At 40.0% G+C, this 27727-nt stretch overlaps 1 protein-coding gene and 1 long non-coding RNA gene across 2 annotated transcripts in view; both read left to right on the top strand.

Moving 5' to 3' along the window:
• prickle2b (prickle homolog 2b) overlaps positions 1-27727 on the top strand; it is an 88771-nt gene that overhangs the window by 11373 nt on the left and 49671 nt on the right. The gene's annotated exons all lie outside the window — the stretch shown is intronic.
• On the top strand, positions 3869-4856 carry LOC309707511. The gene is made up of 2 exons (XR_014276997.1): positions 3869-4397; positions 4449-4856. It is a non-coding gene; the product is annotated as an uncharacterized lncRNA (long non-coding RNA).

Below are 27727 nucleotides of genomic sequence, written 5' to 3'. Positions count from 1 at the left end.
TTCGAATATTACAAACTGTCAAGTGATTCTTGGAATAATGGCTACAAAGGCAAAGTTCCAAGAGAGAGAGAGTGTGTGTGTGTGTGTGTGTGTGTGTGTGTGTGTGTGTGTGTGTGTGTGTGTGTGTGTGTGTGTGTGTCTGGGTTCAGTTGTTAGTAACTTTGTACCACAAAGTGTATAATTTTAGCTATGCCATTGCTATGATTAAAGCTGGCACTGGAGGTAATCATTGTGGAGTAATACATGAGCTGTGCTTAATGACAATAATGGATATCAGGAAGGAAAAGAAAGCAGTTTGGGCTGTAATCCATTTAGCTAAAGACTTTCTTTTGAACTTCTATCCAGACTCATCTGCAGGGGTCCAGGTTGTCTGCACATGAGTTAGTTGCACATTTTATTCAACTGAAAGTTGGTCAGGAATTTATAGCATCAAAAGTTACCAAGTATTACTGCAATATATTAGTGCTGGTAGTCTACTGTATTTTCTTGACTCAATGGGAACCTGGAGGCGAAAGCTAACATACACTGTGAGCAGCATCAACGCTTCTTACATCTCTCTCCAGCATGGCATCATCAGGTTACACGTTTACAGAGAGTCAGCAGTTTAGCCCGGTAAAGCTGACTGGCCTTGCTTTGTCAGAAAGGCTGTGATGTGCGCTGTATATCTCTGCATTCTTAAACAATGAGCTTAACTTCGCCTGAATTCAACCCCCCTCTAACATTATGTTGCCTGTGGCACACATCACATCACACACACACACACACACTCATAATTTCCCCCACAGACTGAATCGCTCATTTGGTGTGGGGATCAAAGACTCCAATATTTATAAGTGGTCTTGGGGTGTAATTTGTTTCTCGTTTGATTCTGACGAGACCATTCCCCGTCTCCTCTTTATTTATCTATGTGTTTATTTATTTATCTGTTTAAGCCAAACTTCTTCTTCCTCATTACAGCGGCTTTAATGTCCTCGCTGAGCAGAAGCTAATGGCGATATAATGAACGGCGTGCAAGCACATTGAGAGTAAAATGTAAATTGTTTGCCTGGAGCGCTGGTGGTGAAACAGGAGGGAGACAGATTGGATAACCCGCAGTGTATGGAAAGTCCTGTCTCCTGTCATGTGGGAACACAAAGCTCACACTGCTTTAGCCTGTGTGTGTATATATATATATTTTTTTTAAATGCCACATTTTATCTTCCATCTGGTTGGCTTATGAGACTCTTGACTTTATTTGTTTGTTTATCTTTTAATGTATTCTAAGACCATTTCCAGCCTTTTATGAGCCTGTGTTTGATCTGCATCTGTGACAAGTTTGTGTAATGATGCCACAGTTGTTTCCAGGTCTGGTTTGTCACCCCTTTTCACCTGTTTTTGGTCATTTTAAAAATTGTTTAAAATGTTTCGTTTTTAATGTGTGTGTGTGTGTGTGTGTGTGTGTGTGTGAATGTTTGGTGTTTATCGGAGGGGGTAATAGGAAGCTTCTTTCTTCCCCTGTATTCCCTTAATTGATATTTGATTCCCATAACAGGTCGAATGCAGACAGTGTGCGCAGGTGTGTGTATGTTTAGAAAGACACATCTAAGTGGGGTGGTACTGTGTGTGTGAGAGAGCAGGTGCTAAATGCCAGACACTTTAACTCGAGGGATGTCTTAGATTGTGTAGCCCACGCAGAACTCCGTGCACCTGTGTTTTGTTTTTTGTTTTTTTTTTCTCGTTAGCACCGCCACACGTGCCTGCTCGTGCTCCCAGCCATACGAAGAATGGACTATACAGACTTTAAGCTTGTAATATTTAATAGCTTGACACCTGAGCCAGGAAGCGTGTCTCCGTTTATGCCAGATGGTGTTCAGCTGAAATCTCATGTTCCATACTGACTACAGTTCAAGCTGGAATGGAAAGCAACAGAGGACCAAATTGGTGTCTTTACAAAAACCACCCCAAAAAAAACCACAAAGTCGGTGTGTCGCGTGAGAATAAAGCCAAAGGCCATTTAATTAGGCGTGTGTGTCTGCCTGTGTGTGTGTAGGGGGGGTTATATCTATTAATTACTGTTATGTTGTATGTTCCACCTGTGTCTACATGGGTCTCCTCCGGATGCCCTGTCTTCCTCCAACAGAGCAAAGACAAGCATGTCAGGTTAGCTGTGGATGTCGGGTAAAATGCTTAATGTGCATAGACATTGGTCAGGAAGCCCTATATAAAGTAAAAAGTATAAAGTGAGGGCAGCGCAGTGGCAGAGTGGTTAGCACTCTTGCCTCACAGCAAGATCCTGAGTTCAATTCCACCATCAGGCCAGGGTCTTTCTATGTTCTTCCTGTGTTTGCGTGGGTTCTCCCCGGGTATTCTGGCTTCCTTCCACAGTTCAAAGACATGCAGTTAGTGGGGTTAGGTTAATTGGAAACTCTAAATTGCCTATAGGTGTGAATTTGGGAGTGAATATGAGTGCGACTGGTTGTCTGTGTATATGTGTTAGCCCTGCAACAGACTGGGTAGTGTCGAGGAGGGAAATTATTTTACTGCTATTGTTAAACATAAATGGCATTTGAAACACACACTCAACAATGTTTGCAGCAGTATTTGTAAAACCAACTGTGGCTTAAACAGTTCACTGCTTACTCATTTGCATTTTCACTCATGCCTCTCTCAAATTAAAAACACTTTCAAAGTTTAAAACGTCCTACTTTACATCACCCAAGAAATACCTCTCACACCTTTATTCATCATGTCAAAGCTTCTAGTCACCACATTCACACTTAAACTGTGACTAGAGTTAAGGAATATAACTCAACACACTTTCCTAAGAGTATTTTAGACATGCTTGTCATAATCAAAAAAGCAAGTAAAAAACAAACAAACAAAAATTGAAACCTCTATTAATTCTCACCGCACACACAAGAGATTGAAAAAATAAAACACACCAGCAACTAATGCTGGAGAAAAGTTACTACTGAAAGTGATGTGTTAGTCTTAAGTATATACAGTGCACTCAATATATTTATATATCTACATCCAAACTCAGTCAATTACTATACATCCACTACGGCAACTCAAAACTTTATTTATAGTCCTCTAATAAACATAAAGTTTTGAGTTGCCGTAGTGGATGTATCTACTGTGAGGATAATATGAGTTCATGAAGGATTGCACACGCTTACAGACACAGAGTTAAGAAACACACATGACAGTATTGATTCCAGGCAAAAGGCCTTAAATTCATTTAGCTTTTAACTGAACTTAAAGAAGGACCAAAGAGGAAGGAAAGCATATATTTTGGTTAGGTCTGATAAACTAGAATTAGGAGGTATGGTTACATTAAAAGGAGCAAAATGAAATAAAAAGGCTATACCAAAACAGGTGATAACATAGGAAATGTGAGGTTTTAAAATGAAGTTAGTGTTAACACATAGGAGTTGTTTCAAGGCAGCATTTAGCTATGATGAAATGTATACAGGAGTAATTGCTTATATGCTTAAACTTAATTGATTAAAGTGGTTGTTTTCTTTTGGAGTAGATTAACTTGCAGCAGCGACAACTTGTGCACAGGATGTTGATGATCAGATAAGGGAAAATAGAGCGAGCAACTGGACGTGAAAGCAGGGCTTAAAGAGTTTAAAGTGATGAGGAACATACATAAATACAAGTCAATAAGTTAAGAGCATAATTAGGATCATGCTTTTGATTAAAGAGTCCCAGATAGGATAAGTTAGGGAGATGCAAGAAAAGGTGTTTTGTTTCCTTTGCAGAAGATCTCGGCGACCACAGGAGGGGCGAGGATCCTGGAGATCTCGAGGTTCGAGACCACCAGAGAAGGGTCTGCGTGAGGACACAATGTATTGTGACCTCTGGTGTTCCAGAGGTCAAAAGGGGAGTGTCGAGGAGGGAAATTATTTTACTGCTATTGTTAAATAATTGTCATTGCATTAATAATATAATCTGCAGCATGGATATTGCATTCCAAGGTTTAAACAGTGTCTCTTTCAGAAAGACTGAGTTGCAGGCTGACAGGAAGTTGTATGCAGAAGTGAAAGCAGGAAGTTATTTTGAGCCGCAGGCTAAGACGAGGCTTTAACAATGTAACAGATAGCTTTAAGAAGGCCTTAAGCAGCTATGACTATTTTATACACAATGCATATCTGTGCTTATTAAAGAGTTGGAGTTCGGTCAATTAATTGGGGGTCGGAAGCTTTGTTCGGCGCGATGTTCGGACAATCTATTGTGCAAGTGACTTGGAGCCATAGAAGGAATCGCAATACATGCTTACAAAACACTTATATATCAGATCATTTTATATTAAGGTTTTAGTAGAGGTTCTTGATTAAAACATTTATTTAGTAGAAGACATACACATAGTCTCAGTGAGCTTCTGGTCTGGTAAAAGGTCAGAAGTGCAACAGGTGAATTGAGAAAGAGCATTTGAGGACGAGACACAGACAGTAGGTGAAGAGGTGACACAAAGAGCATGTGAGGTCAACACACACACACACACACACTTTAAATTAGATTTATTTAGAGGAAGAGGTTAGTTATGTTTGGCTGTAACTGCAAAATTGTCTTGGTAAAAGAGGAACCGTTTCTTGTTGTCTCGGCAAGAAAGAGGAACAATTCATTTTAAGATAAGAACGGAAAGTACCAAGCCATGAAAATAGAAGATGATTTTCTAGGTGAAAAGTCATGATGATGCTGATCTGATCTATGTATAAAATGTATCTGTGACGCATGAAGGGGCGTCAGTAAACAAACCCTGATGCTATAAAATATCTGTTCATGCTTTGATTAAGTCGAAGACTACTTCCTGTCTGCGTACAGAGTTGTCTTCCCACACGTGTGTTCATTAAAATCATCGTTTGACTTCACCCGGCCGGATCGGTGTGGTTATTCTTCGATCACCTCTTGTACCCTTCCTCAATACTGAATCTTAACATTACCCTGTTAGGGTGCCAGAGTGTCAGATTGCCTTTCTATTTGTGCCTCTCTCTTCCTTTAGGTAAGCAGGTACGTCTTGCTATTTGTGGTTGCATGAAGATGGAGTTAAAGGTACTTTAGACAGGCTGGAGAGGACTGTTCGCTCAGTTTCAGCTCCACGTCTGGCCTGTTTGAGTTCCAGATGCTCTAACTCAGACAAGCTGTGCTCGAGAAGTCCCTGAATAATGAATCTCAAGCACAAGAAGACTGGTTGATGTGAGTGTGCAGTTCTTTGTGTCTTGTTTGTGAACTTTTGGCACATTAGCATTCCACTGTGTTTGCTCGCAAGTTGCTTACATTTCTGTTTAATATCTGAGTGCGTGACAGTTATTTGTACTAATTATTGGACGCATTACATTAGATCAATAGAGATGCATCACATACTGCGGGCGCAGTAATAAGCAATCTCATTATTCAATCAGAATAACGACTAAATATGACTATCATAGGTTATTGGCTCGTTTTTTCTTAAAAAAGTAAAAAGATATAGATAAATGTGGATATTTGCTTTTTTGACAGAATTTGCATGTTTAAGAAGATCAGTCCAACTCATTTGTTTATGTGTAAACAGAGTAAGTCAAAAATCAACTAATTGGTTAATTATCTTCAAATTCAACTTCTTTTTGTGTGTGCAACTGAGTGACGGAGCTTTTCCTGCTGTAACTGTTTTGGGAGGGTGTGTGTAAGAAGACTCATTTGAGTTATCTTAGGAGCTAGTGGTGCATGTTATTAGCAAAGAGACAATCCCCCCTGTTGAGCCTGATTAATGATGTAGGACAACAGAAGGGTGTGTGGATGAGGCAAACATAACAGACCTACACTGGACACACACGCACAGAGCCATACACATTTTGTTTGCTCTTACCTCACTGCCTGCCTGGTGCAACAATCAGATTTTAGTTAGCTGACACCTGTGAGCTCCAGCAGGTCATAACAGGTGAAGACGAGTTTATTTTTATTTTTTTAGTGTGTCTGAAACACTTTATTTATTGAGGTTTCTCACATGATGTCATGTGCACATTGAGAGTTGTCTGTTGTATTGGATGCGATAGGATCAGTGATTGCTAAAGAGAAATGTGTATTTCCCAACTAGTTGTCAGTGGTTCCCAGTGGTTTCTGGGCCATAAACCTTCCCTTGACTGCTTTGGTTGCTAGCTGATTGCCACGGCTGCCTGTAGTTTTTCACGGTTGTCTGCAAATACTAACTACTAACTAAGCAGCAGTACAACTGGAAAAGGTGTGACACAAACTGGAAATGGAGGTTTCCCTTTAAAGTAAGAGCAGATGGGCAGTTTTTGTGAAAATGGCCGTCACTTCAATTCAAACTAGCGGTGGGGAGAAAAAATTGATACAGCATAGGACCAAGTTGCAATACTCGTGACCACTTTGATTGGAAAGCCATTGCACATTCGCCTGATAGAAGATAGGCTGCAACTGCTTGCAGGTAGGTTGACTTGGACGGACTGCAATCACTCTCAGAGAGACTGTGGAACATTTGCAGATAAATAAATAAAATGCAGACCAATTGGCAACATCCTGCCATCAGTCTGAATGACTCTTGGTCCATGAGAACAACAAGGGGATAAATCGCAATATATGTTACAGCAAAACTCAGCGTGTCACAAAATGCATGTCACTAAAAAGAAGCAGGGTTGAAATAATACTGTCTGGTGATTCCCAGCTTTAAATCAAACTGCAGCCATAATTTTGGCTGATACTGAGTTTCACAAGCCTCAGTGAAAGTGGAAGCCACTTTAATGATAGCTGCCTGACAGATGCGAAGCATCGACAGAGCACTTGGTGGATTTGGCGGTTCCTCTGGAGCATGAGCGTACTTGGCCTTAAGAGTTTACAGTCAGTGTTGCACAACAAGAAAGACATCATTGCCTGCACACGTCGTGTCGAGCATCACTTGTGCTGTCAGGGGCTTCTGACTATGCCGTTTCTTGGAAGTGTTAGTTTCATAATCAGTGAAATGGTGTTTTTTCTTTAGCAGCCACATCTGTGCCACATTGGGTTGTTTTAACAGTGCTCAGCTTTTAGTCAGCACCCTTCATAGTTGCATAATACCAGAAATGGATAGATTTATAACAACAAATGTCAAATTCAATTCATTTCCCAGAACGCTTTGTGGTGCTGATTAAATGGAACTCGTCTTTCTTCATTTATCACTTTCGCTGTGTGAGACTGTGTTCTTACTGTGTTCTTACTGTGGGAAGTTTTTGTCCACATCTGGGTTTTTTCTAAGTTTTTGGAAGGAGAGGCACATCAGGCATCTGCAAAACTAAAAGGAAGTATTTTGAAATAAAAAAAAAAGAAGTATTTTGCCGTATTTTGCCGTTAGTCCACAAAAATTTGGGGACGGCAGTTGGGTGCCCATCTCTGAGCCTGGTTCTGCCAGAGGTTTCTTAATGTTAAAAAGTAGTTTTTCCTCCCCACTGTCATCAAGTGCTTGCTCAACGGAGATCGTCTGATTGTTTAGGTTTTTTTCTGTGTTATTGTAGGGTCTTTACCTTACCATATAAAGTACCTTAAGGCAACTACTGTTGTGATTTGACACTATATAAATAAAACTGAATTGAATAGTAACAGTTTAACAGTGTTACGGCCCCTGGCCTCGTGTGACATGGGGAATCATCTTAACTCTACTATATTTACAGTGGGGCAAAAAAGTATTTAGTCAGCCACTGATTGTGCAAGTTCCCCCACCTAAAATGATGACAGAGGTCAGTAATTTGCACCAGAGGTACACTTCAACTGTGAGAGACAGAATGTGAAAAAAAAATCCATGAATCCACATGGTAGGATTTGTAAAGAATTTATTCGTAAATCAGGGTGGAAAATAAGTATTTGGTCAATAACAAAAATACAACTCAATACTTTGTAACATAACCTTTGTTGGCAATAACAGAGGTCAAACGTTTACTATAGGTCTTTACCAGGTTTGCACACACAGTAGCTGGTATTTTGGCCCATTCCTCCATGCAGATCTTCTCGAGAGCAGTGATGTTTTGGGGCTGTCGCCGAGCAACACGGACTTTCAACTCCCGCCACAGATTTTCTATGGGGTTGAGGTCTGGAGACTGGCTAGGCCACTCCAGGACTTTCAAATGCTTCTTACGGAGCCACTCCTTTGTTGCCCGGGCGGTGTGTTTTGGATCATTGTCATGTTGGAAGACCCAGCCTCGTTTCATCTTCAAAGTTCTCACTGATGGAAGGAGGTTTTGGCTCAAAATCTCACGATACATGGCCCCATTCATTCTGTCCTTAACACGGATCAGTCGTCCTGTCCCCTTGGCAGAAAAACAGCCCCATAGCATGATGTTTACACCCCCATGCTTCACAGTAGGTATGGTGTTCTTGGGATGCAACTCAGTATTCTTCTTCCTCCAAACACGATGAGTTGAGTTTATACCAAAAAGTTCTACTTTGGTTTCATCTGACCACATGACATTCTCCCAATCCTCTGCTGTATCATCCATGTGCTCTCTGGCAAACTTCAGACGGGCCTGGACATGCACTGGCTTCAGCAGCGGAACACGTCTGGCACTGCGGGATTTGATTCCCTGCCGTTGTAGTGTGTTACTGATGGTGACCTTTGTTACTTTGGTCCCAGCTCTCTGCAGGTCATTCACCAGGTCCCCCCGTGTGGTTCTGGGATCTTTGCTCACCGTTCTCATGATCATTTTGACCCCACGGGATGAGATCTTGCGTGGAGCCCCAGATCGAGGGAGATTATCAGTGGTCTTGTATGTCTTCCATTTTCTGATGATTGCTCCCACAGTTGATTTTTTTCACACCAAGCTGCTTGCCTATTGTAGATTCACTCTTCCCAGTCTGGTGCAGGTCTACAATACTTTTCCTGGTGTCCTTCGAAAGCTCTTTGGTCTTGGCCATGGCGGAGTTTGGAGTCTGACTGTTTGAGGCTGTGGACAGGTGTCTTTTATACAGATGATGAGTTCAAACAGGTGCCATTCATACAGGTAACGAGTGGGGGACAGAAAAGCTTCTTACAGAAGACGTTACAGGTCTGTGAGAGCCAGAGATTTTCCTTGTTTGAGGTGACCAAATACTTATTTTCCACCCTAATTTACGAATAAATTCTTTACAAATCCTACCATGTGGATTCATGGATTTTTTTTTTCACATTCTGTCTCTCACAGTTGAAGTGTACCTCTGGTGCAAATTACTGACCTCTGTCATCATTTTAAGTGGGGGAACTTGCACAATCGGTGGCTGACTAAATACTTTTTTGCCCCACTGTAAATCTACTTAAACATTTAGCTACAAAAAATTGAGCAGTTTAGGTAGGTGTGTGTGCGCGTGTGCCTTTGCTTCTACTGTGTTTAACTAGAAGTTGACTGTGACAGAGTTGGACTAATCCTCAGGCTGCCATCTGTTGTTTGACCTCCTCCTTATCAACACATAACCAGCCTCCACAGGTCCAGTGTGTGTTTGTGTCCCCATTCCCAGTAATGAGGTGTGTTTGTTTGTGTGTGCAGGGCATGACTGTCAGTCAGCCATCATGAGCCAGACAAGTTAGGAGGGAGTGGGGTGGGGATTGTCATTAGCACAACCTAACACAGGCCTTGTTTGAGGTTAATAGGGTCATGCTCCTGCTAAAGGTACACATGTGGGACTTATTTCAGACCAAAGGTTAGACTGGCAGAGAGGGGAGACCAGTTTTGGGTCCGCTTGCCTTATGGGTACATGTCACGATCATATTTCAGAATAGTTCCACTTACGGATGTCGGCATGCATTGCAGTTCATGAAGCTGATTGAAATTCATTCTATTCATTCTAAGACCAGCCTGAAGAAATGAGAAGTGAATTCATTATTTTTGTCATTTGTTGTTCCAGCCTTGGAACTCCTTTGTGTTGATTTCCATTTGAAATAAAAGTTTAGACAAGTTTTTCTTCCCCTTTTTTTGCTTTGTGTCCCATTTAAAGCTTAATTGTGTTTGTGAAATATTTTTGTACACAGCAAATCCAGCATGTCCAAATTAACACTGTCGGATTTGATTTCAACACTATTAAAGTGTCTATATGGGTCCACACCAGAGAGTGTTAATTTAACTCTTTTTGGAGAGTTGGTTTGTTAACTCTGATTTAGTGTTAAACACCAAATCTGTCTGGAGTTGATAATTTAACACTTGGTGTTAAGAGTTTATATATTAACTCTCAAAGAGTATTTTAGTTTAACTACGTAAGAGTTATCTTCTAATCCATTCTAAAAAGCGGGAATTTTACTGTTCTGACCTTCTAGAAATTTATTTTGGAAATAAACATTTACTAAAAAGATGCAATGGTTTTTGAAAAACATTTATTCTGAACTGTGCAACACAATTTCAAAACATTTTCTGAAAGATGTAACAGTATACATGTTCTCGCTTTCATTAGAATTTTGTTTATCAAAAGGTCTGACATAGGTGAGCTGGTAAATGCAAATAACAGCATTCTCATCACTTATTTCTTCAATACAATATGCATGTCCTTCATTCATCCCTTTGTGGAACTTCAACGCACTTCTGCTCTCCCCCATATTCCATCTTCACAAGCATATCCTGTGTGGAGATTGAATAAAAATTGGTTGACACTAATTAATGGCACAAATAATCCAGTAAACAATTGCAGCACAGTAAAAAAAAAAAAAAAAAAGGAATCCTCTTATTACTTGTGTAAAGTATTTTCCCAAAAGACAAGGACACAGGCAACAGGTAATACTGAACTAAAGGTAAAACCTCAGCCTTTTTAATTTTTACTTAAACCGTGTGCACAAAACTCTGGAGGGATCTATGCTAACGTAGAACCCAGTCAGGACGTCTGCTACTGCTGTTTGCTCGTTTTTTTTTATGGGCGATCGTTTTCAGGCTTCAAGTAGCACCATTATACCAACATTTCACATTCTAGACATTGTTTTAGGTGTATTTGACCACAAGTTTGACTGAAAATTCACATGCAAGCTTTTTTTCAAGGCTGTGGTATTTGCCCGCAAACAATACCTTTCAGCTAGCTAAAACAGAATATTATGCTATCAGCGAGCAACATGGCTAATGCCTTTCACACAGCTTTGTCTCAACTCCAAAGAGCCACAGAAGTAAAAGCTCATAATAATAATTGAAACAATCTTTGAAAAAATGACTTACCAAGCATGGCAAACAACTCAAATATGTAGAGCAAAATGTTCTGAAACGGCTTCACTTCAGCTTCGATTGGAGCCGTGCTGGGGGCGGAGTCTGTGAATTTACTCTGTTGGTGTCATAGCCCCTGTAGGAGTTCAGAGTTAAGAGGTCAAGAGTTAATGTTTCCATTGTAACACCTCCAGATTTGACAGAGAAACACTCATTTTTAACACTCGATTTTAACTACTATCATTTTACACCTCAGAGTTACATTAAAAGAATGTGACTCTGCTTAGAGTAAAATTAACTCTACTTTTGCAAGAAGACTATTAACACCAAAACATTTAACACTTTTGAACTCTACAACAGATGATATTAGGCAGTGGCCCTCGGTGAGCTATGGAGGGATCTTCTACTGCATGTATAACAAACCTATTGTATGTGTTGTGTTTGGGACGCTAACTCTGCCGTCTTGATGTTGCCCTAATTACAGTAACTAACGTCTTTTTTTCAAATATATATTGCTACAGGTTTTTGATTAAGTTCATTTGTCTGGCGCCAACAATCAGCCCCTTGAGAGTCTGGCCCACTAATCTTGGCTAACAAACCAGTTCTAATCTATCTAGCATTATCATAGCTTCACCACAGTAAGCTAGGCAGCTGCATACTAGCCACTGTGAGACTTGCTATGGTTGATCTTTCACGCTGGAAACAAAGTCCCATCTGTTTATTCTTGTTTTAATTGTCGTTTTATTGGTTCTTGAACTTCTGACAGAGAGTTGATGAGATTAAAACTTCTCTTGTTTACAATGTAAATTCTAGTGCAGAGCCTGATCAAAACATAGCTGTGTGAAATAAGACATTGGGCCTTTTGCTGCCATTTATGGTTCTCTCTTCCCCTCTGCTTTCTTTCACTGTTTGTGAGCAGAGAGTTGTTCAAAGGAACACAATAGGAAAAGGAAACTATAACCAAAATATGAGACCTGCTCATCCAGACAACTTTAAACTTGACGCTTGACTTTTTAGCTACCCAGCAATAGAGCAGATGAAGGACTCTAGCTGAAACTCAGAACACACACAGCTTTTTTCTTCTTTCTTTTTTTTTTTTTTTGCTATTGCCAGCAGCCCTGTTGCTTAGCACCAGCCTTGTCCAGAAGTAATAAAATCAACCTACAATCCTTTTAAAGATCACAAATTAACCCATTTTGTTTAATCTGTACAAAATCATAGTGTAAAACAAATCTAGTTTTTACACGAGGTTGTGAGACCATTTCTTGACTGGGAAAAGTCTCGTGGTCACTGTGGAGTTCTCAGGTGACCAGCAGAGACTACAAGAATTCATCATCACCCCCCCCCCCCCCTTTTTTTTTTTTTTTTTGTAAAATTAGTTATCTTTGGGAGGAGTAGGGTAATACGTGTTTCTGTGGTTTTCATACTTTGTGCTCAGCGAATTATGTTTAAAGAGAACGATGTTTCCATCGAGAGGAGATAAGGGAGCTGAGAAGTTGGCTGAGCTATGTGGCTCACAATGAGCAACATCCACACGTCACTTCATATCTTACACACTCGCATGTATGTATATTAAATATAATATTGATCTCAGTGGGTTTGATGAGGCATGTTTGTTCTTTTTCTTCTCGTCATACTGAAAAATGTGATTTCCTCTCTTCACCTCAGTATATTTTTACGCCCACTCTGCTTCTGTTCTCTCTTTTTCCATTTCTACGTCACGTTCTTTGACTATTCTCAGTGATATTTCTGACAGGCTTTTTTGGTGTGAGTCATCCCACTTCACTGCAGTTTTGTCCCTAAATAGGTTTGAATTGCGACAGCGTCAGTCTTTTTTTTCTTTAGGAAGATAGCTTTTAGCTCTGCAATGGTAAAACGGTTGAAGCTGAGTCGTGGTTTGTGGATGAAAGCACAGGATGATGTCCGGAGCTGCTGCGTGGGATGTGCACTGTTGGCTGTTTGAACTTTCTCATTCACAAATTCTTGCCTAATGTCCTATTTTGGTATATGTTTCCATGGGAAGACAGAAATTATTTGAGGCAGAGGATTGTTAAGACCTTTTTTTTCCAGGCTTTGCTTGTCGATATATTAAGGATGACAGAGGTGAAAGTAAAAGATGTGTCCCATTCGTAAAACGCTGAACAGAACATCCTTCCTTCACACGACAGTCGTACACTCCTGGCAAGTGTGGACAGTTCCTCTCAGCATTGTTCAAATCCCACAGCTGGGGAAGCATCCAAGGCCAGACCTGTTCAACACACTAGACTGTCTAATGATTTGTGCCGTGTCTAATTTGTTCTCCATATGGTGCATACACACACACACACACACACACACACACACACACACACAGACACATAGACACAGCGAAACCTGTCTGACCTTTGTTCCAGCTCTCTCTTTCCAAACTGCTAATATTATTTGCTCTGCTGTTTGAGAGCTGTTTCTAAGGGAAGGTGCTGGTTAGCTGTCCTGATCAACTAGCATTAATCCACTTGATTGGATTTAATGAGCCACACAGGATTCATTTACCACTCAGACCTGACTGGAGCTATGTGCAGCGTACAGTAGGAAATTGGAAAGAATTGCGATGTAGTCTGGAATCAAAACATAGCATCTGTGAATACCTAGCCTTGGCCAAATTACATAGTTACTTTATTAGAACATCTTCTCTGATTGAATCAACAAGGAGGAGCAGTAGGGGATTTGAGGTGGAATTAATAATGCTTTACTCGAAAACATCAGGGAAACGGGTCAAATCATCCCTGGATGAGCTTGAGAGGGTGCAGCGGCAGGTTAAGCCCTTAAGAGCTTCTTCTTTCTATAAGAAAGAAGAGCGAATGAGGTGGGAATGAGATGGGCAGGAAAAAAATTGTATTAGGATATTTGCTTTGTACCCAGGTGGTGTAAATTGACCTATTGCACCACCAGTACATGTTATTAGTAGAGCAGTTCCTTTTTCTCTCCTTTTCTCTCTTTTTTTTTTCTTTTGAGCTCCTCTTTTCATTTTTGCATTGATTTACATGTTCATGGTTTCAACCTTTGTAGTGCAAAAAACCCCTCTAACTTTCATTTTAGCTAATGAGTGCTGAATTTGAATGGGGGTATTTTTTTGTGATGAGGAAACCATCTCAGGTGAAATTTGCAATGCAAGTGGCATGGATAGTATCATTAGGAAAAATAGGGCAGCAAGGCACATTTGGATTATTTTTTGATTTGAAGAAGTTCCTTTCTTCTACAATTATAACACGAAGACAAATGTAACACTTTTTTTAACCAGTTAGGAAGTTTTTTTGCAGTCTGACTTTACCAAAACTTCCTTTTTTTAGTTTGAGTGAAGAGCAATTAATTTAAACTGCAAAGATGTTATAAAAATGTACCACTGTAAATGTACAATGAAATTGTGGGTGCTCCACACCAACTGTGCTGGAATAAAATATAAATGGTCGACAGCAGGAATACATAGCATGCAGGAGAAATATATACAGTGAAGAGGGATGTATACAAAACTAGAGAAATGTATACAAAAGTGACATAAATTTTGTCATCAGGCAGCGAGAGCGGATGTCTGTGTGCCTGTTTTCCAGTCTTAAATGAAAAATTGACGATACCCATGATGCTTCATTTGGGTACAGCTGTTATTTACTTTCAAATGCTCTGAAAAAGCTGATGTTTCTGCTGCTGGGTTCTTTCTGTCCTTCATATTCTAGTTAGATTTGTAAAAGGTTTCTAAGCCTTGATCAATAAGTTTATTAAAAGATAATGACTATCATTATTTGTGAGACTGATACAATTACTGCTGCTCTTTTCTTTGTTCTGTTATCCAATTTTCAATTGGAGCTAACCAAGCATCCAATTGAAGCCAGTTCTTTAAATTAAGCAATTACATCTCTCTTTATTGCTTGTCACAGAAGAAAATCTTTTAATTTACCACCTTATTTTCTTGTGGCGCTCTTCTTTTAGGTTTTGGTGTTTCAAAAGAAATACCTCATGGTGGCTGTCTATAGCCTGGTAAAGCTGCTCTCTTTTGGTTTTGCTAACTACTTCTAAAGTGTTTTTGCATATTTAGAAACCAAAACAAAACGTAAACAAATATTAGATGATTATTTCTCTGAAGTGATTATCTTATATTCCATTGCTGCATGAGTGTTCTCAGTCTTTCTTCCTTAAGAAACTGTTCTGTTCAATACACAGCTGACACAAAGCAGTGTGCAAGATGGCACCACTCCAAATTACTGGTGGGTCTTTCTGGCCATTAGTATTTTTTCTGTGTCCGAGGCTGGCTGGGGCCGGGCTGGTAGCTGACAGCAGATGATCCCTTTTTTAATGAGATTTTTTTCCCCTCCCCTCTCTGTCTCGCTTCATGGCGCCACAAGGGAATCATCTTAGTCAGACAGAAGCCCTGAACCATGAACAGAAAAGCCTGGACACAGATAGGACACCAGCAGACAGGCAGGGAGAACGGGAAGGATAAAAGGAAGGACGGAGGGAAACCTTGGGAGGGGGAGAGGGAAAGCAGAAATTATAGTTATTGTTATATATTGACAGACAGTTCCCCTAACTAGTTGTCAAGTCAGTTGAGATTCTGATGTGCATTTGAAATAAATGAGTTCAGACTTGAATTAGCTTTAGGTGACAGATTAGGCCAAGCCACGTTTTGCTTTTTAACTTTAGATTGAATAGATGCTGTTTTCAAGGACACAATCTATTTCTCATAATGACTATGCATAACTGATGTCTTTTATGTCAGTACTTAGTAATTTTCACAGTATGTAATTTATGCTACATTTGAGACATGGGCCTTATCAAGAACATTATTCAGGTTCTAAAATCTGAAAACATTTTCATCCAAATATTAGATTTACAACTAACAGCCTCAAGCCAGCCTGGAGTCAGAGAGTGACAGGCTCTTTGAGGATAATACTATACTGTGAGGTCTATAAGATTTGATGGGGCCTAAATAATCAAGACTTTCCATGTGAGAAGGATTTAGACTTCTGGTTAGACACCATATTTCAGAGATTTTTAGGGTGAAATATAATGACTTTTTTTTGCCTGCCTGTATCTAAATGTTTTGTGTCATCTGACTTAATAGATCATTAACACTGGGTATCATCAGCACATCAATTAAAATGTTTGGATGTTTTCTAATAATATGGAAGGATGCATAATGTAAAAATATATTGGTACCAGCTCAAAACCCTGTGGAACTCCATGTTTACATCAACAGGGGCTACTGACTTCATATTTACACAAAAAATGAAATTTGCTACATCTTAAAGATGGCTTAGTTTTACAGAGGGCTTTGACATAGAGCAACAGGCCAAATGAAGATCTTCTAAATGAGTGCAATACCATTTCCTTCCATACTCTCATGTTATCTGCTTTAATGCATGCCATTTGTGATTGGTACCAAGGAGTCACCAGACAGTCACCTCTCAATTTTTTTTATTTTTTATTTTCCCTCCAAGAGGAGCTACAGAGTCCAGCACTGTACGTAGTGAGGGTGTAACACTACTAACCAGACAATTGGCCTCTGTGGGAGTGAAGTCTAGGTAGTTGCTTTGCATTGTGTTGGCACATGGTGTTAACAAGATAACTTAAGCACTTAAGCACTACTTTAAATTTCGTTACAGTACCTTCAGAAAGACATCTAGTGTAATTACATAGTTGAGTGTTTAGTTCTTCGCTATTTTAAAATTAAATGTTAAAAGATGTGTTAGAGTTAGGGGGGTTTGAGGACATCAGATGCTGCTGGACCCGTCACCCAAAGGAGTGGTGCTCAAATGGTGATTGTAACAGTTGGTTGGTACATCTGAGTAGCAAGAGGAAGATTGGTCATGTGGTGTAAACCATAAGATCCACTCACCCATCCATTAATCATCTGTTTTGTTAGTTTACAGTTAATGTGTCCGGACCGTATTTGCATACATTCATTACATTTAGTCTAGTGGAAAACCAGAGCACAATCTACTCTTGTACATTATGTTAGATTTTACACATACAGGGAGAAAATTGAGTTTTTTATTTAATGCTGCTGTAATTATATTAATTTTGTGTGATGGGGAAGACTTTTGAAATAATCAAAGTGGCAAGGCTCAAAGGAAATGGGGTGTTATTTGATCTGTTGATCAGGCTTGTCCACTAGTTTGGTTTAGTTTAAAATATTTTTAAAACTCTTGAATGGGTTTGCCACAGAACTATGAAGACATGCATAGGGTCCACAGACAACGTAGCTTAAAGAATTAGCTGAACTTTGTACGTTTTTGAAAACCTAGTTTTATGATTAAAATGTCTACCTCAGTTGTGCTTTAGTAGTGTCAATTATCAAATGTTAGCATAGCATGCTAATACCCCTAATTGAAACTATGGTTATACTCTGTTATTGATATGGACAGCTGGAGACCCAATAGTCAACTTGACGTTTTTGCTTTACTTCTTTGATGTCTGGTTGACATCCAGCACTTGGCGTGCAATGCGTCGTTGGTGAGCTGTGAAGTAAAATTTTCCACAATCAGTCTGCGTGGTCCCAAAAAACAGGGAGACACACAAACGTATGCTCTCACTGCCTAATGATGAAGTTTACATCACTTGAACTCGAGCCGACTGTAGCTGACCTGCGGCATGACATGGAAATATAATCAAGCCTTAAGATAGTGATTATCCTAAACAGCAGACGTGCAAAACAGTTTTTATGTGACTATAATGTTGGCAATTCACGACTTCTCTCAAAGCACTGTGATGGACTGTTTTTTTTGTTTTTTGTTTTTCTCTATTTATAACTTATGTTTAGCAGGCTGCATTGTAAAATGACTTTAAATATACTGTACTTACAGATGTATCTCAGACTGCACATCAATCTTATTTTAATAATGTTTCATCAGCATTTTTAGAAAACATTTACAACCAGATTTCATGGGTTTCGTCTAATTAGTGAGTTACTATAATTGGCACTAGTTTATGTTAACACCAGATGTATCGGGGTCATTTATCTGCCCATTAATCTACCAATTTATCTAATCACCATCTAGCCATACTGCCAGCTACCTCCCGTCTTTTCTTTATGACTGATGACTTCTGCACAGCACCAACAAATCATAATGAGCCCATCTGACAACCTTTATGGTGCATTTTAGCCTGAAAGCAAAGGCACAATGGGAAGTCTCAATGGAAAAGCGAGTTCACCACCAATTACTTCCTTTATTGTTTAGGAGAGAAAATCTTGATGGTAGAAGAAATGAAGGAGAGGAAAAGTAGAGTCAAAGATCTTGTGAATGTTTAATGCACAATGCTGTGGTAACCACATCCTCACCATTGTTCAGTGGGATTGTCTGTGTGCATGCATTGTAGCATGTGGGGTCTGATATTCTGCTGCCTGCTGCTTCTAAAAGGCTTTCCCGATCATTCCTTTGTTCCTTGTTTTGTTTTTCTCTCTCTCTCTGGTTCCTTCCTTGCTTGCTGTTTTAGTGTAGCGTCCTCAGAGAGAGGTTGATATATGACATCTGTTTGATGAAAATTGGACTGCGAACATCCCATGTGGCAGATGGAAACGCATCTCCAGTATTTCTCGATGCGTTGTGCATCTGGGTTGAAAAATGAGACTTTAGAGAGGGGAAAGAAGAGCTTTTCTAAAATGACTCCCTCAACCATCGACAATCCCAGACAGAGTAAGAAAGAGAGGATGGAGAAGGTCGGGGAAATATGAAAACGGCAAATGAGGCAGAATTCATTGAGGAAAAGCAGGAAAAGTAAGGCTATAAAACAGAGGAAAACCAACACCAGGCCTCGTTAAACAGGCCGTTACCATGAAGCTTATTGTCCTGTCTCCATCTGCGTTTAAGACTATCTTAAGACCGTCTTTACTTTGAATGCATTTCCTGTCTAAATGTACATCCACTCATAAAGTACAGGAATTAGGCACTTTAACAGCTTTATGTTAAATCCATTAATGAGGAGGGATTTCCTTTGTCACAGTGAAGTTGTTGACCCTTTTTTCTCAGTCTTCTTACTAAGTGTCAGAATAGAGGATGTTCACTGATGGGACCAGTAGCTTAGCTTCCTCACACAGATGCTGATATGACACATGGCTGACTGGAGCTGCATCAGCCGAAAACGTGCTTCAGTTACTGCTTGGGGAATTTGACATTGTGCTTCTTACCTCCCCCCCTCAAAGGATTTCATTTTATTACAACACATTACATCCTGTTAGTTACAAAAACAGTGTCAGCTCTAAAACAATTTTTCTTGCACTAGAGCGAAATGATGAATTCAACAAGCAAGAAACACGAGAAGTCACACGATCATGCAAGCTGAAGTGATTAGCATCTTATTTTATTATTTGTGATCTATAACTCAATACAGTGGAGATATTAAAATAGCCTGAGCAATAGCATGACTGTCTTGATGGGCTTTATTATAATCCAAGCAAGAGGTTTTTTGAGATAATTCAGCATTGAAGTGTTGTTCACGTGAAACATATTCATTCCTAAAAGGAAAAAAAATGGAAATGTGACACACACTTGCATTTAGAAAAGCTTCAAATTAATCTTTGTTCTGACAAATGGCTTGGAGGCAGACTTTAAGTGGGAATGTTGAGGTTTTTGTCTGCTTTGCTACAATTAGGGAGTGATCGACCATTTGCCGCTGCTGTCTTATTTTCCATTTCATTTCCCTGTCTTAAACCCCCACCTTGCAGCACTCATCCTTAAACTGTGACTACATTATGCATGGACCAGAAAGTGTATCATAGTAGATATGAAATATGCATGAGCTTTTGTGCAATGATGCCCCTCCCCATCCCTTGATTTATCCCCCAAAAGGAAGGAATCATTTTGTGTTGTCTGATTCATTTAGGGGCTAGGATCACTGAATTCTTGTGGGGAGGGGGTGAGAGGTGTCTGGTTATTTGTGGTATTTTCTTCAAATGGCGATAGAAATGAAAAGAATGATGGTGGTGATAGGGACAGAGACAGGAGTACGGGATGAAAGCGCAGAAAGAAAATGGATATGGACTTAAAGGTCAGACTTGAGGCTGAAAGAAGGAACAAGGAAACGGACGAGTGAAGTAGGATAGAGAGACAAAAGCAAGTGTGACACATCAACGGAAGATCAACAGAAGGAGTCTTCTGGGGACTGTCAATAGAAGCGATATCAACTGATTGATTGTGTCAGTGTGTCACACGGAGCTGATCTCTAGAGACTGTGTGTGTGTGTGTGTGTGTGTGTGTGTGTGTGTGTGTGTACGTCCTTGTGCGTGGCGGGGCTCAGGGCCTCAGCTGTTGTCAGAGCAGAGGGCCACGCGCCTCTTTTGGAAGCACTCCAGAAGTCCCATATTGTGAAGCCACAGTCCCCACAAAGGGAGCGCCTCCATCTTGTGGAAATGTTTTTGCTCCTCCACCCTGTTCTCAATTTCTGATTGCATTTGTTTGGGTGCAGGAGAGACAGAGCATGGAGATGGCTTTTTAATGATACTGGAGCGCAAGGCACATGTTGTGTGTATGGTGAGAGGTTTAACTTTGCAGTGTTATGCTTGGATCTGGTTATTGAGAGGTTTCCACCCAATATTTTACCCCTCTGAGGTCTAAAGTGAGAGAGGGCTCATTTTTAGGATTTGCATGGCATGCGGCTTTCGGCCACAGTTGTGGCTGTGGTGATAAACAAAGGCATCATCTCTCCCACACAGAACCACAGCTGTGCAGATGAACACGCTGTGCACAGATGACACAAGCACAACTGTCTTGTAGAGAATCTGTTTTAAAATTTGTGGTTCGGTTGAAAGTTTGGTGCCTACATCACTCTGACATTATCCAGTAAGTGGTGACTACTTGCGTGTGCATCACCATGACAAATGGAAACACAAACACACAATGATTATACAGCATACATCCTTAATGACTTTAAAAAGAAGAATTGGGTGCACAAGCTTAAATTTATTTTGGCCTTTCTCTGATCCACACATGGTAAAAAGTATACATACAGTCTTAAGTATATACAGAAACTTGCTCTTTTAATATGTTGTTCTATAAGGTTCTTTAATATGAACCATGAGGCCTATTAACTTATTGTTAGTGATCATGATTGACTACAGCTGGTAGTTTCTTTTTGCAGCATTAAAATGAGAGCACTCATTGTTTTGATCAGTCTGATCGTCACTGTGTTCCTCTGACTTTCCTTTTGCTCTAAAAAGAAGAATTTTAGGTTCGTATGCTGTAAAGTTCTCTTCGATCCATTTCTAAACAATTACATATTCCAAGATCATAAAACAATGATACACGAGTACAAGTTATTTCGATGTTTCTCCCAATTTCTGGAAGAAGACTCAAGCTGTCACCCTCAGATGAGAGAAAACTGTTTTAATATATTCAGAAAAAAACAGGAGCCACCAGGACTCACGTCATCCATGAAGTGCTGGAACACCAGCGTGGTTGTCCACAATGAAGTGAGTTTTACATCGCTATGGACTAGGGTATTGTATGGGGTGTTGGCCAAGGCAGAAGCCCCTACTTAAAAATTGACGTCTTAAAGCTTGACTAAAATTTGCAGCTTCCCACATAGACGAGCAAATTGCCTTTAGAAAAAAGCTTTATGGTCGGACAATGATAAGATTGCGCTAGCAACAGTGACAAGAGGTATGTTTAGAGGAGTAAGGCTTTCTAACCTAAGCATAGTGTATGGACTGTCAAGCATGGTGGTGGTAGCATCATGCTGCGGCTGTTCTGCCCCAGAGCTGGGGCTGGGGTTGTTTTGCTGGATGGAATAATGAAGGAGGACTACCTACAAATTCTCCAACTGGATGTTCCTACAGGAGAGTGGTCCCACATACACAAAACTGGTTTTGGAATTGATAAAGCAGGCTTAAGCTTTTGGAATGCTTTTCTAAATTTTCAATCTCAACCGTATTAAAAATTTATGGGCTCAGTTCAAAGGAAACTAACCAGTTTAGATGAACTCCAGAATAATGCCAAAAACTTGTTGATGACTACCAAAAGCATCCAGTCACCTCTAGTGCACCTTGCTAAAGGACATTTAACAAAATTGTTCCTGAACATCCCAATATATACATATACATACCCTTCCATATGTGTATATGTCCTTAAGTGTATTTTTGTGGATTAGAACTATGTATTAATACATTAAATATGTATCTTGCTTAATCATTCCGCCCTGAAAAAAGAACCAAAGACATTCTTAAAAGTCTAAAATTACTTTGACATTTATGTTCATGATGACTGTAAACTTTTGTATGTAAAATCTGTAGTTATGGTAAGTTTAAAGGAAATTTTTCACAGTTAGTTTAATTTCCTCAGGACCTCCCTTGAGTTCCCCTGCCGTGCATGGCGGATGCTGTCATAACCCTGACTGGAAACTGATTCACCAAACAAATCATTAAACATTTAACAGATGATACTTTCTGTAACTAGCTTCACCTCCTCAGTCCACTTCAGCATATTTGATCTGTTTGTAAATATTCTCTTAGAAGACTCATCTGCTTGGTCACGCAACTTGAAAAGATCCAAAGTTGAAAGTCTTGTCACACTTCTAAAAAACTTAATACAAAACAAGCTATTAACAATGAAATCAACCCTTTATATGTCCTTTCTTGTACATTCATGGGAAATATTTGCGTAATGAGATGTATTAAATAAACATTTTTGGGAAAGGGTTGGGTTTTCTTAAAGTTTGGAGGCTGCATTTGAAAGCTAGTATGAGACCAAATGTGTAATTTCAGGCAAACATCGGAAAAATGGTGTTTGAAACATCTGGAAGATCATTTAAATTAATCTGAAATAATGATCAATGAATGAACCTCTGCTGCACACTGCAGTTTGCTAATTGTGTATATATATGTGTGTTTTTTAATTAGATCGGATGCAGTAGAAGCTGAAACAGGATCAAATTCTGCTAGAAGCATAGCATGCATCCTGAGAGTTACACATCTTTAAATTAAAGTCATTTCTCTGCTCATCACTGCAGTGGTGCTTTTGCTTTGGATTGTCCAAAATTTTCAGTTACAGAGCAGTTTCCTTGTGTGCTGGAAAATGTGCTGTACCAGAGGAATGACCCCCAGAAGCGAAAAGAACTCGTATTTTAAGAGCGTAGCTCAACTGGCATTTAGCTACATCACTTCCTTCATTTCCCTTTAAATGAGGGAAATAACTGGGAAACGTTCTTTTGCATCCTGATACATTTCTTAAATTGCTATATAAACCAATTAAAATTTGAATGTGTTTTAATAAATCTCTTTAACTTCTGAAAATTATTTCATCCAGTTCAGTGTAGCTAGCCTTTGCCACTGCACTGACAGCTGATTTTTGCTTTTTGGGGTAATGTGCTGTTTCCTGTTAGTTTGGCTGACAGCTCTATCAAATACTACGAACATGCTATTACCTTGTGTGTACCCGGCTACAAATTGACTGATTGACTGAATAGTTAATATTCAGTCAACTAACTGAGGAGACTACAGAATTCCATTTTAGTGAATTTGCTGTGAATAAATATCTGTGCGTCCACTATTCCCAAGAGATTTCTGATATCCATTGATGGAATAAGATGAACAAATTAAAAGATGAAAAGAAAGAGAAGAAGACACGGAGGAAACGAGGCCCCCTGTGAACTTAATGCCTTGATGTCCTTGAGCTCATTCCCATAAGAATGTGTTTCAGAGTGCATGTGCGTCGTAAGCAGGAATTTTCATGGGCTTTACTTGTGCAAGTAAAACAGCTGGATGTTGTGAAATCCAAGCATCAGTCTAAGTAGCAGGCTCTCAAGAGCTCAGCAAGGACATTGTCAATTCCTAGAAGACTGTTTGCACGAGGTGATGGCTGCTGACTTATTATCGCAGAATAAGACAGCATCTCTCGCCGGTGCTTCTCTCTTTCCTTTCTCACTCCCTTCCTTCCCTTTTATTTCCTCGCTTTTCCATTCCTCTCTCCTCCTCATGTTCCCAGTCCACGTGAAGCACAAACAGATCGGAAACAGCTGTGAAAATTATTCTGTCTAATAAGGGCCAATCTTGGCTTCTCGGTTAGCCTCAGAGTTAAAGAATGGGGGGGGGAAAGCACCCTGCCTCGAAAATCCCCTCAAAGTTTGCGGTGATGCTTTGACTTTGCTCCCTGTATTTGTGTGTGTGTGCGTGTGTGTCTTTCTTTCTCTGCAGGGTTACCCATATGCAATGGATACCAAACATTCTGCCAAAAGGCTGACTGCCAGGCCAGAAAGAAGAAAAGAAAGGGTGCTAACTCCTCTTTCTCATCCCCCTCTCTCCCTCTCTCTCTCCATTTCACTCTCTTGACTGCTCTCCCAGCAGCACAGTCCATTTATTTTCTTCTCTCCTCATCACTCAAGTTTGTATTCTCCTTAAAACAAAGGCACGGCTATTTCGGTCATTATCATCTTCTCTCTCTGTACGGGCCCACTCCATCTTTTCCATCCATATAGTTTTTGCCTAATTGTCAGTTAGTGGTCTTTGGTCTCACCACTCCCCTCATCACCAGGCACACTGTGTGAGAGGAAGAAGCAGTCGAGCTAAAGAGCAGAATGAGCTGACAACTAGACATCATGAGATGAGTTCACTGCTGAGCTGTGTGGACATACCAGGTCACAAGGCAAATTCCAGGGCTTTTTGTGGCTGCACGCGATAAGCGTGGCCTTGAAAAGTGTCTGGATCACAGCTCACACTCTCTAAGGCTTCACTCGTTGAAACGTGAAACTTTGTATCAGGAAATCGTCTTGCACCTGAGCATTTCGCGAGATGGCTGAGATTCTGTTCTCGTTGTTCACAGTCATTTTAATGCTGATCAATCTGATTTTAGCATGAAAACTACTTGACTGCTGAAATGGGTACACTGCATTAAACTAGTGGAGTGGGTGCAGCTTTTTGGAGTTTCCAAGGATTTTGCATTATTAACTCAAAATGTGTCTATGTCTGTAAACGTCTGTGCTAACAGCAGCTCCAAGAGCTACTTGGAATCAAATGATCAAATTAAGAAGATGAGGTCAAAAGAGAAACTCGCATTGGTGGTCCTCCCTATAAATAAAGTTTTTAGTGTCTTCTCAGATTTAAATGATTTGGCAAGTAAATGAAAGCAGTGTTTCATGAAATTCCTAAATAAGGCATGTTATTTAAAATATTGATATAATAAAATGGCTCTATTCTATAGAATGATTCAGATTTATTGTAAAGGAATAATCTAAAGTGTCCACTTACTTTTCCAGTCTGATTACTCTGTTTTGCAGACACTGTTTGATCAGTCAGATTGTATGTTTTCCTATCATTGCAAGCTAGATGAAGGGGTCTTGATCAAACTGATTCAGAAAGCTGAGCGTGTCAACTGATTGTATTGTACTTTCTTTTAGTTTTACTTTTTTTCTTCCTCTGCATTTGTTCGGAGCAGCGTTCAAGTTTTCAGAGAAATTTGTTTCTAGATTCTACAATTAGGGCTCAAGAAAACAGCATGTTACATCTACATAGGTTCTCAGTGGGTACTCCAGCTTCCTCCCATACTCCAAAGATATGGTTAGGATTTAGGTTAGTTAATGACTCTAAATTCTCTCTTTTAACCCGGCAGCACATTGGTAACATGTCCAGGGCCTGTCAACCCATGGCAGCTGGGATAGGCGATGGATGGATAGATGGAGTCTGCAATTACTTTGTTCTATTAGCAGATGTGCCTTGCCCATTTATCTTGTGTGCAAGGCATGTGTCTGTATCTTAGACATCAAAAAATAAAAGAAAAAAAGTCTCATTTACAGCACCGTAGAATTACTGTATATACTATACATCCTTACGTAAGATTAAGAATCAGTTGTTTTTGGATTTTTGTTTTGTTTTATTTCCTTGTAAAACTAATATTTCCATATTTATTTATTTATTTTTTACTTTCTGATATCCTCCTTTTTAAAAAAATATGTTGTATAGATGAGAACTGTTTCATATATAGATCGTTTTAAATTGATAAAACAAAAAATCTTTTATAGCAATAACTTACTGTGTATTGAGAGAACGCTGGAATATGAATAACTGCAAATCACACACATAATTGATCTGTACATAATGAGCGTTTAGTACAGCTCTCTGCTACAATGCTGCAGGCTTGCTTCTTAAAACAATCAACTTTTATTTTGCAGTGTTTTTGGCCACCTCAGCTTTGCTCTCTTCATGTCTCTGGCCCTCATTTCCTTGTCTCTGTGGGACTGTGGGGTTGATTGATAACTTCATTTGTTCCTCAAGGGAAGAGGGGGATGAGTCGATGACTTATCCTCACTGTGTGTAGATGGAGGGAAGAGGAGATTTTTTTCTCTACATTTTCCTGGACTCACCTCAGGCTCTCTTCACCCACAGCTTCTTTTCAACCATGACAAATGGTCTAATTTTTTAAAAGCATTAGGTCGGTCGTTAGGAAAGTGAGGTGTGAGGGCTTTCTTTTATCTCAGCAGAGCTCTTGCAGTGTAGTCAGGGGATGCCCTTTTCCTGCTTGTTGCTGCTATTTTCTTCTGCACAAATGGGACCAATTGTGCCTGGCACAGCAGGCGGATTCTCAGAATATTTTGAGCATGATGGGAGGCTTTTGCACCAGATTTGAGTGATGTGGACTGCAGCAGATCAGTTTCCATAGTAGCCAGAAAGAAAACATAAGATGTGGTGATTTGTTGCCTAGAACTGCTTTAATCCATGCAGATGTTGCCAGAAATTGTGTGTTTTTAAAGCTGGTGACTGTAATCTTGTTATCATAATTGTTCCTGTATGACCGTCTTTTTTGGGGGGGCTGTCATGTTTAATCCGTGTTTCTGTCTGTGTTTGATGTGTAAATGTAAGGAGAAAACCTGTGCATGTACTCAGGACACAGAACAAGTCTTTGTTGTCAGGTGCGGACAGGAGCCTCCTCTCTTGGCTGCGGTCCTGCTTGTTCTCCTGAAATCCCTCTAGATTTACAGCTGTGAATCTAGCAGTTCCACACTCCTGAGAACAGTAGGTGCACAGTGTGAGCGCCACTGAAGAAGTGATGACATCCTGCCCACATCACAGTTGCTGAGTGTGCCAGAAACCTCAAGCTCACACCGGTGCAGAGAGATCCTGCTTTCCTGTGCTCACTCTCACTGCACCGTTTCTCTTCCTGTATTTATTTGACATATGACTGGCAGGGAGGAATGGGGGTTACCTCCCTTAAGAGTCAGCCATTTTGGGCTTTGGTTGGTTTAGGAATCGGCATCCCGAGACCCATTACAAGGACGCAGTCAGCTCGGGCTGATTTAAGTTATCCGTTGCTCACTGAATGAACATTAGTGCAACTTTGACAGAAGAGGGCTTTTTTTGAAAGTGCTCTAGCAGATGTTTCCATAGACTGCTGCCCCTGTGGATATAGAGGAGGCAGAGCAGACTGATTAACTGCTGAACAGGGACTACTACATTAATACTCTACTTACTATAAACTTAAAGATCAGTCCTTGTACAGCTGCGACCATCTAATTGGCATTAAAATTTAATACAGTTGAACACTGGTGCTCATTCATGCTGCATCCTTAAAGTGTAATATCCACATCTTCAGGGTCAAAATATTAAGCTGCTGTGTGGAAAAGACAGAACACACAGGCTTCATACATTCATGTGCTGCCACATAAATTCGGAACATTTT

The sequence above is a fragment of the Aulonocara stuartgranti genome (assembly GCF_965226115.1).
Source record: "Aulonocara stuartgranti genome assembly, chromosome: 5".
NCBI classification, from domain to species: Eukaryota; Metazoa; Chordata; class Actinopteri; order Cichliformes; family Cichlidae; genus Aulonocara; species Aulonocara stuartgranti.
This window is presented reverse-complemented; position numbering and strand designations above follow the sequence as displayed.